This window comes from Oncorhynchus gorbuscha, linkage group LG01 (assembly GCF_021184085.1).
Source record: "Oncorhynchus gorbuscha isolate QuinsamMale2020 ecotype Even-year linkage group LG01, OgorEven_v1.0, whole genome shotgun sequence".
NCBI classification, from domain to species: Eukaryota; Metazoa; Chordata; class Actinopteri; order Salmoniformes; family Salmonidae; genus Oncorhynchus; species Oncorhynchus gorbuscha.
Window position 1 is genome coordinate 25,792,634 of NC_060173.1, and position 8,273 is coordinate 25,800,906.

The 8,273-nt window shown below is 45.0% G+C and overlaps 1 long non-coding RNA gene across 1 annotated transcript; it reads right to left on the reverse strand.

Moving 5' to 3' along the window:
* Positions 1-2,388: 2,388 nt before the first annotated feature.
* Positions 2,389-4,516, reverse strand: LOC124035535. The gene is made up of 2 exons (XR_006838757.1): positions 2,728-4,516; positions 2,389-2,501 (listed from the first exon to the last, which is right to left on the reverse strand). It is a non-coding gene; the product is annotated as an uncharacterized LOC124035535 (long non-coding RNA).
* Positions 4,517-8,273: the final 3,757 nt, after the last annotated feature.

Genomic DNA, 8,273 nt, shown 5'->3' on the forward strand with positions numbered 1-8,273 from the left:
TCTCCTTGTAGCATATTTATCCGTAAGTGGTTTATTATTTTCATTTATTTTTTAAAGTCCATCCTGAAATTTTAGGTGTCCACTCTTTGTATTATTTATTAAAGTCCCATTCCCCTACTCCTGTGTCAGTGTCTAACTGACCTAATACATTTGCACATGGGTCACTATCTGTCTCAGCTCTTTCAATGTAGTTATGCCTATGTTTAACTTCCTCTTAACTGCTGCTTTTAATCGCTGTGGTTTAAAACCGGCCTTTTTCGCTTCTGCATCTGCTTCCTGTTGCCGCAGCTAATACTGACAGTACCAGATATGGTCTCTGTCTCCAAATATTGACTGACTGTCTCACTGTCTCCCTGTTTACACTAATGCATTTTATAGAACTCAACATTTTTATGTAGATAATTATATAGTTCAACTTAATTAACCCGATACTCTCAATGACCCTGGGTCACAACAGATGCCATATATTCTTGTAATCTTTCTACTATTTGAAGACAAACCTTCAAATGATTAGATAAGGCCAAAACGCTGCTAAACATAGCATATGTTTTCTGTACTAATGAAATCTCTCTTTCGGGAGTCCACTGTATTTTATCTAACAATAACCTGGGTTAATCTTAACTCAGTCTCATCAATAATTTTATATATGTTGCGTAGTATGTGATCCATTACCTACAGTACTTTATTATCCCTAAGAACTGCAACCTATTTATTTTCATAACTAAATTTAATGCTTATAAAATCACTCCTTTTCTAACTTCATATTTTTTCTGCCCTGTTGGCTTAAAATATACCCTAAATATTTAACATAAATCTTCCTGCATGGCTCTCAACATTACACTAGTGTCTCCTAGATTCGTTGGAGTCCCGTCTTGTAGCAGGGCCATTGCCATGGGGTACCAGGGCTGTGCATAGAAGGCCACTTTGCCACAATACACACTTACATCCTCTGGCCCCCTTCTTTTTCTGGAATGACCTTTAATTAGAACCCAATTTCGTATTACTACGAGGTCTGCCTGCCTTAACGGCGCTGAAAATAATTCACTATTGTTAACATATCTTCACCTTGGGGTTTGTATAAATTTCCTATTTAGTTGTAAACTCTATAATATTTTCTAGTTTCCTCAGGGATTTTTTTCTCAAAGAGTAGACTCTAACCCGCCATTGCTCTTTACCTTGAGATTTAATTTAGATTTCCTATTTAGTTATAAACTCTATAGTACTTTCTTATTTCTCAGGGATTTTCCCTCATACAACGCCCATAGTGACACTTACGCACTATGTTAGCTTTACTTTCCCAAGGAAATAATACAATTATTTGTTATTCACTTTGAATAGAGACTGGTGTCATTTTATAATTAATTTCCACCTGTTCCAACAATTTCCAGTGAAGTTGATCAGTCTTCACTGGAAATTCTTAGGATTCAGGGCTATTTGCCTAATCCTGTAATTGGAGGGGCCGTCTGTTCCCTCTTGGTCAGCGGCCCCAGGGTATTCCTGGTACGCACATTGCGAGCCTACTGTTGGGTAGACCTGCCTTTTGCCTGCGTATCATTTCCTGTACTGTACCATTATTTTCGACCCTACTTTGCTCCTCATGAGCTGCCGTAGTATCTATGGTAGTTGCCATTTAGGGTTCTTTTCTGGAATTTTTTATCATCCCAGAAAGTTTCCCTTCCTTCCATTCCCAGAAGATGTTTTATGGCTGTCTGGTCTACCGCTCTCAGTTTACCCCATGGTAGATCCGGTAAGACGAAACGTACTGCCGTAGCCATATCTCTAACTCTTTAAAGATACCTACTTTAGTAAGTTGTTTGGAAATAGAGCGCTGGTAGGGGCCGTTAACTCAGGTAGTAGTAGAGTCTTATATAGAGGTGTGGGGCCCCACGTTGGGCGCCAAGTGTCGCGATACGAAACCTTCAGCCCCGCCCCTTGGCCGGCAGCGGGGATGCTAGAGGTGGTTAGCGTCCCATTCCCTGGATTGGACAGGGCACTATAGGTACTTCAGGTTATCTCGGTATAACCAGGACCGCTCGCGTGGCCCTGCCTCTCTTTCTATATCGAAACGTTGTCCGCGTAGAGAGGTCTTTTGCCTTGTCACTCTCAACGGTCTAGCTCTAGCTGGGATGTGCGAACCCCACCTTTATCCTCTAGACTCTTTGTTTCACCACTAATTGGTCCTTGAGTTATTATTAGGCACTAGTCCTACCAGTCTCTATATGATTTCCCTGGGGTTGAGTGTTTCCCCTCTGTGATGTATCTAGTTTAAAGTGTGAAGACCTTTAGTCAACTTAGTCTCACTACTCTGCCCGTCGGCTATGTATCGCTTGGAAAATAAAACTTAGATAGATCGATAAGACAATTAAATGAATCACTACTGGACACACCTTCCTCTTTGTCTTTTAACAGTAACTCATTCCGTCATAGAGCCCCGACTCTCCGTTTCCAGTGTCCCGGTAGCGGGGAGTGTCAGAGTTGTTATCTCCCGTGCCGTTAACTGTCTTTAAGAGAATCGTTTACTCGAGACAAAATAAGACTACCATTTATTTTTGAAAACACTCTGTTTTTTGTCTTTTACAATCAAACACACTTCAAAATACACAATTGTTACTCGGTCACACACAGCGTTAATCAAACACATGCACTTGCCTTAATGCTCTATAAAATGCCTGGCACAATGATAACACTTATCTCTATATTAAATGCTTATAATAGTTATTTCATTACCTTTGAGAGATGACGAGGAGACCCACGAGATCAGGAGCAGAGTTTCAATCGGTCAGAGTTCTGAGAATTTAGTTTATGTATCGATCTCTCCCATGAGGAATCGTTGGTTCAACTAAATTTCGAGATTCAAGTTAGCCTGAGTACTCTAACCTGCCCTAAGGCTGGATAGTATTGTCAAATAACCTGCAACCGTGAGTCCAGGGCAAGGCACTGTGTCGCAACAGTACACATGTCACTGGGTCAGTCGGAGACAGAGTCGATTCGAGCAACTTTCCAACCGTTTTCAGCAGGTGGTAATTCTGCCGTTGATCTACCGCAGTGTCTGGGGCAAGCAACCCGGCCGGTGCTACAGTGTTCCTGGTCAATTAAGACGTGGCCCAACGGTACACTCGGTCCAACGGTATGCTGCACACAGGGTCAACTGGTCGATAGGTAAACGGACTCTTACCCTGGTACTAAATTTCGAGATTCAAGTTAGACTGAGTACTCTAACCTGCCCTAAGGCTGGATAGTATTGTCAAATAACCTGCAACCGTGAGTCCAGGGCAAGGCACTGTGTCTCAACAGTACACGTGTCACTGGGTCAGTCGGAGACAGAGTCGATTCGAGCAACTTTCCAACCGTTTTCAGCAGGTGGTAATTCTGCCGTTGATCTACCGCAGTGCCTGGGGCAAGCAACCCGGCCGGTGCTACAGTGTTCCTGGTCAATTAAGACGTGGCCCAACGGTACACTCGGTCCAACGGTATGCTGCACACAGGGTCAACTGGTCGATAGGTAAACGGACTCTTACCCTGGTACTAAATTTCGAGATTCAAGTTAGACTGAGTACTCTAACCTGCCCTAAGGCTGGATAGTATTGTCAAACAACCTGCAACCGTGAGTCCAGGGCAAGGCACTGTGTCGCAACAGTACACGTGTCACTGGGTCAGTCGGAGACAGAGTCGATTCGAGCAACTTTCCAACCGTTTTCAGCAGGTGGTAATTCTGCCGTTGATCTACCGCAGTGCCTGGGGCAAGCAACCCGGCCGGTGCTACAGTGTTCCTGGTCAATTAAGACGTGGCCCAACGGTACACTCGGTCCAACGGTATGCTGCACACAGGGTCAACTGATCGATAGGTAAACGGACTCTTACCCTGGTATCCAGCAAGTTAGAATCTTTAAGTAATTTGAGTCAGGTGGCAATTACCCGAAGTCAAATGGTTGCCTAAATGAATTCAGAATTCAAGAAGTCAGCGCCAAAGTAATGGCAAATGTCTCTTTATATACCTTTTGATTCTCTGCACCCGATCTGCTGCTCCTCCCATTCCCCCAGAGCAGAGAGGGTGATGACATATCTTACAACAGGAAATACTTTTCTTACAGTGCATATATGGGCCTCTGGTTATGACAGAGCCCTTTGCTCTTGCAACAATGAGGAAACACTTTTCTTATCGTGCATATATGGGCCTCTGGTTATGACAGTGCCCTCGCTCTATCAGCAATGAGTCTATCAGCTGTTCCCATTCAGAGGTGTCACTTGAGGCAGAGGGTGATTCTTCCTGACACCAGTCAGGCTCAGTAGTTGGTTGGCTTGAGTCGTCTTCTGGTGGCTTTGCCCAATCCGGTATTTCAGTAGGCGAGGTCATCTCTGTCTCTACCCTTGGTGGGTAAGACAGGGGAAGAGGACCAGGAGGTAGATCCATTTGGCGTTTTACTACAGTACTCAATAATATGTTATATTATTTAAGTGCCTTGTTGCAAACAGGATGCATGTTTTGGAATACTTTTAGTCTGTACAGGCTTCCTTCTTTCCACTCTGTCAAATAGGTTAGTATTGTGGAGTAACTACAATGTTGTTGAGCCATCTTCAGTTGTCATATCACAGCCATTAAACTCTGTTCACTGTTTTAAAGTCACCATTGACCTAATTTTACATTACATTACATTTAAGTCATTTAGCAGACGCTCTTATCCAGAGCGACTTACAAATTGGTGCATTCACCTTATGACATCCAGTGGAACAACCACTTTACAATAGTGCATCTAAATATTTTAAGGGGGGGGTGAGAAGGATTACTTTATCCTATCCTAGGTATTCCTTAAAGAGGTGGGGTTTCAGGTGTCTCCGGAAGGTGGTGATTGACTCCGCTGTCCTGGCGTCGTGAGGGAGTTTGTTCCACCATTGGGGAGCCAGAGCAGCGAACAGTTTTGACTGAGCTGAGCGGGAACTGTACTTCCTCAGTGGTAGGGAGGCGAGCAGGCCAGAGGTGGATGAACGCAGTGCCCTTATTTGGGTGTAGGGCCTGATCAGAGCCTGGAGGTACTGAGGTGCCGTTCCCCTCACAGCTCCGTAGGCAAGCACCATGGTCTTGTAGCGGATGCGAGCTTCAACTGGAAGCCAGTGGAGAGAGCGGAGGAGCGGGGTGACGTGAGAGAACTTGGGAAGGTTGAACACTAGACGGGCTGCGGCGTTCTGGATGAGTTGTAGGGGTTTAATGGCACAGGCAGGGAGCCCAGCCAACAGCGAGTTGCAGTAATCCAGACGGGAGATGACAAGTGCCTGGATTAGGACCTGCGCCGCTTCCTGTGTGAGGCAGGGTCATACTCTGCGGATGTTGTAGAGCATGAACCTACAGGAACGGGCCACCGCCTTGATGTTAGTTGAGAACGACAGTTTGTTGTCCAGGATCACGCCAAGGTTCTTAGCGCTCTGGGAGGAGGACACAATGGAGTTGTCAACCGTGATGGCGAGATCATGGAACGGGCAGTCCTTCCCCGGGAGGAAGAGCAGCTCCGTCTTGCCGAAGTTCAGCTTGAGGTGGTGATCCGTCATCCACACTGATATGTCTGCCAGACATGCAGAGATGCGATTCGCCACCTGGTCATCAGAAGGGGGAAAGGAGAAGATTAATTGTGTGTCGTCTGCATAGCAATGATAGGAGAGACCATGTGAGGTTATGACAGAGCCAAGTGACTTGGTGTATAGCGAGAATAGGAATGGTGAAATCCCTGAGCGGTTTCCTTCCTCTCCGACGGCTGTATATTTGTAGTGGCTGGGTGTATTGATACACCATCCAAAGTGTAATTCATAACTTCCCCATACTCAAAGGGATATTCAATGTCTGCTTTTTTGTTTTTGCCCATCTAACAATAGGTGCCCTTCTTTGCTAGGCATTGTACAACCTCTCTGGTCTTTGAAGTTGAATCTGTCTTTGAAATTCACTGTAAATAGACTGGGTAGCCATTTGATTAGCTGTTCAGGAGTCTTATGGCTTGGGGTTAGAAGCTGTTAAGAAGCCTTTTGGACCTAGACTTGGCACTCTGGTACCGCTTGCCATGCGATAGCTGAGAGAACAGTCTATGACTAGGGTGGCTGGAGTCTTTGACAATTTTCAGGGCCTTCCTCTGACACCGCCTGGTATAGAGGTCCTGGATGGCAGGAAGCTTGGCCATATACTGGGCCGTACGCACTACCCTGTGTAGTGCCTTGCGGTTGAGGGCGAGCAGTTGCCTTACTAGGCATGCTCTCGATGGTGCAGCTGTAGAACTTTTTGAGGGTCTGAGGATCCATGACAAATCTTTTCAGTCTCCTGAGGGGGAATCGGCTTTGTCGTGCCCTCTTCACGACTGTCTTGGTGTGTTTGGACCATGATAGTTTGTTGGTGATGTGGACACCAAGGAACTTGAAGCTCTCAACCTGTTCCACTACAGCCCCGTCGATGAGAATGGGGGCGGCCTCTGCACTCCTTTTTCTGTAGTCCACAATCATCTCCTTTGTCTTGATCACGTTGAGGGAGAGGTTGTTATCCTGGCACCACACGCCCAGGTCTCTGACCTTTGCCCTAGTCTGAGGTCCTGAGCACTCTGGAGCAGTTTTTCATCAAGGATCTCTATGTACTTTGCTCCATTCATCTTTCCCTTTATCCTGACTAGTCTCCCAGTCCTTACTGCTGAAAAACAACCCCATGCTTCACTGTAGGGATTGTGCCAGGTTTCCTCCAGACGTGACGCTTGGCATTCAGGCCAAAGAGTTCAATCTCAGTTTCATCAGACAAGAGAAACTTGTTTCTCATGGTCGGAGAGTTCTTTAGGTACCTTTTGACAAACTCCAAGCAGGCTGTCATGACCCTTTTACTGAGAAGTGGCTTCCATCTGGCCACTCTATCATAACGGCCTGATTGTTGGAGTACTGCAGAGATTGTTGCCCTTCTGGAAGGTTCTCCGATCTCCACAGAGGAACTCTGGAGCTCTGTCAGAGTGGCCCTCTGGTTCTTGGTCACCTCCCTGACCAAAGCCCTTCTCCCCTGATTGCTCAATTTGTCCGTGCGGCCAGTTCTAGGAAGAGTCTTGGTGGTTCCAAACTTCTTCCATTTACTAAGAATAATGGAGGCCACTGTGTTTTTGGGTACCTTCAATGCCGCAGACATTATTTTCTACCCTTCCCCAGATCTGTGCCTCGACACAATCCTGTCTCAAAGCACTATCAACAATTCCTTCGACCTCATGGCTTTGTTTTTGCTCTGATATGCGTTTTCAACTGTGGGACCTTATATGGTCCCACAGGTGTGTGCCGTTCCAAATCATGTCCAATCTACTGAATTTACTACAGGTGTAGTAAATCAAGTTGTAGAAACCTCTCAAGGATGATCAATGGAAACAGGATGCACCTTTGCTCAATTTCGAGTCTCATAGCAAAGGGTCTGAATACTTATGTAAACAAGGTATTTCAGTTATTTTTTTATTTTTAATACAAACATTTCTAAAAACCTGTTTTTGCTTTGTCATTATGTGGTATTGTGTGTAGATTGATTAGTTTTTATTGAATACATTTTAGAATAAGGCTGTAGCGTGACAAAATGTGGAAAAAGTCTATGGATACTTTCCGAATGCACTGTTTTGAAGCACCAGGCAAATAAATCCTTTTAATTTTCCTTCGTCTCCAGAACTCGCCCTGTCATACTATCAGTGAGCCATCCCATGTAAGTAGCTAAAAACCTGGCAAATGGTCCCAAACTTTACTATTTGACCTTAATGACCTACACCGCTACTTATTCAACCAATGCAGAGTGCTATGTTAATACATGATACCAAGACCTCTGACTGTGAAACGTGATGAAAGACTTTTCATTGCTGGTGCTGTCAGGACTATGTAATCTGGAAAGTAATGCTGCATCTGAAGGGGGAGATGTGCTTCAGCATTAAGCCCATGGCCAGCCCGCTCATTAAACAGGATTAAGCGGCCGCCTATGGCGACATATTGACAAGGGCTGCCTTTTCTGATCTAAACTGACCAAGATGCACCTCCAACAACACATAAAATATGACATAATTTTGCCCCAAAATAATGACATTTTCTCTCAACCAGTGGCATATGGGCTTTTTATGTGTGCGCTGATGCTGCCCTGTAATAAGCAGTGCCCACTTAGTCAAATGTTCCATTATTTATCTTGTCCATTCCCAGGGCGCCTCTCCAGTGTGCTGTTGGAGAGATGCATCACCGCGGCATGCCACCAACATTCCGTAAAAAAATGTATCTAACATAAATCATGTAGCAGATATAGCATA